Source organism: Entelurus aequoreus, linkage group LG23 (assembly GCF_033978785.1).
Source record: "Entelurus aequoreus isolate RoL-2023_Sb linkage group LG23, RoL_Eaeq_v1.1, whole genome shotgun sequence".
In the NCBI taxonomy this organism is placed as follows: Eukaryota; Metazoa; Chordata; class Actinopteri; order Syngnathiformes; family Syngnathidae; genus Entelurus; species Entelurus aequoreus.
Genome location: NC_084753.1, coordinates 16621060 through 16623559, shown reverse-complemented (window position 1 = coordinate 16623559; position 2500 = coordinate 16621060).

The window sequence follows — 2500 nt, the reverse complement described above, 5'->3', positions numbered from 1 at the left end:
CGCAAAACTACAACAAAGATGGGGGGGAGAAGACGCAGTCGAAGTGGAGCCACGTTAATGAGACCGCCTGCAAAACGGCTCTCGCTGACGTCATACGTCTCTTCGCAACAGGCACCGACTTTTAAAGGCACACACACTGCTCTCATGAAACGTCTCTCAACTGAATATACTAGATCAGGGGTGTCAAACTCATTTTAGCTCAGGGGCCGCATGGAGGAAAATCTGTGCACACGCGGGACGAACTATTAAAATCATGTAATTAAAACTAAAAATTAAAGACAATTTCCGATGGCTTTCTTTGTCTTACTTTGGCCAAAAATATAGAAAAAAATGCCGGCATCGGTAAAGTTTAGATACATTGAGGAAAGAAGAAAGTGAACGAATGTTTAAAACTGAATACATTTACGTATGCATAAAAATGTGTTCTCTTTTGTATTTTTTTTTTTTAATGAATTAAGTAACATTTATGACAACCTTTTTCCAAAACACAATACAGAATGTGAGATATAACAGGATAATGCATACATGTATCATTTGTTTTCAAAACGGTTACAAAAAAGTGGGACCCCAAATATTTACTGTGGGACCCCATTTTTATGACTTAATGGGGTCCCCTAGCGCCAACACTGATGGCGTATTGGTGCGTGCAAAACAGCAGCAGGCAGCTGTGGCCTGCGGGCCGGTTTTAATACTAATCAAATATCATCCATAGATAGGGCTTCGACTTTGACACGCCTGTACTAGATATTTTTTTAAAGTTGTTTTCTTAAGTAACGCTTTCCCTACTATTTAATTCCATTTTTTAAAGAGTAATTCCATTAGTAACTCAATTATTTATTCAGTAAAGTAACAAGTTACTATAATTAATTACTTTTTACAAGAAATGTTCAGAACACTGGTAATTAAGTAGGTAAGCTAACACAGAACAATCATTCTATGTGGATAACAACAACTAAACACTTGCAAAATAAATATAATTGTAACTGTTATTTACAGGTTCCAGAGTCTTCCTATCACATGTCTGTTTTGGGTGTTGTTGGTTGTGATCCCAGGATGCAGAGACGGCAGGCGAAGTCTTGGTCAAAATGTATTAAATGACTAAAAAAATAATTGTGCAGCAGGGAAACGCACAGGAAGAGTAGGGAAAGCTATGCAGCATGGAGGTACAAAGCACAAAGAAAAAATTACCCAGCCCAGTCCGGTGAACAGGTGACAGGCCTGATTGCCAACCAGGGAAACAAGAAGTGTGTGGGGGGGAGCGTTTGACAGGAAATAAAACCAAATACATGAAACAAAAAACTGTCATGTGAGATCATGAGACACACCCCCACATCCCCGAGGACAATTTATGCAAATTAGACAAAACTGATTAAACACTGACAAGCATAGCATTGTGAGCTACAGTGCTAACATACAGAACCCATGAATTATCTGCCATCCATTTTCCATTTTCTTTCGCTTATTCCCTTCGGGGTCACGGGGGGCGCTGGAGCCTATCTCAGCTACAATCGGGCGGAAGGCGGGGTACACCCCGGACAAGTCGCCACCTCATCGCAGGGCCAACACAGATAGACAGACAACATTCACACTCACACACTAGGGCCAATTTAGTGTTGCCAATCAGCCTATCCCCAGGTGCATATCTTTGGAGGTGGGAGGAAGCCGGAGTACCCGGAGGGAACCCACGCAGTCACGGGGAGAACATGCAAACTCCACACAGAAAGATCCCGAGCCTGTGATTGAACCCCAGATTACTCAGCACCTTCGTATTGTGAGGCAGACGCACTAACCCCTCTGCCACCAATTATCTGCCGTGTGCTTTATATCCAACCTGGGGAAAAGTCAGTAAAATATGAGAACAATTTTTTGACAGCTGCTTTTAGCACGCTTCTCAGGCATGAACCAAAAAAAGGGTCAGAACACTCACTGGAAGGATTGATGGCGCGGATAGCAGAGCTATAAAAGTATTTAATGAGTGTATTTATCAGTGAAGCATTAGCCAAGGCCACTCAGACCAAATCTAGCTTTTGTTAAAAGGAGATTTATGACCATTTTCCTTTTTTTTAACTTATAAATGTTACAATGTTGCAGACCCATGTTAAAAAATACCAAAGCATCAAACTTTAAGGTTCACACATTTGGACATGAGCTTACACGCAGTTTGGGATTCTCTGAATGCATATTTATTTTAGAGGGCCATTTATGTCACTGACGAACGTACCTATATGGGCTATCAAGTATATACTGTCGGCCAGCCTCCTCCCCCTTTGTTGTGCAGCCGCAAAACTCTGACGGAAAAGACGGAATTTGTTTACAATTTTTTAAGTGTTCATTGTAGCCTTAACCTTAAAAAAGCACAGGATTTCAACAAGAATTTAGAACAAATAGTGTAATGATGTTTTACTTGTTTTATATTGTATTATATAGATCAGGGTGCCATCTAGAGGACAACATGAGTAATTCAGGTCAATGACCTTTAACTATGCCCTGAATCGTACTA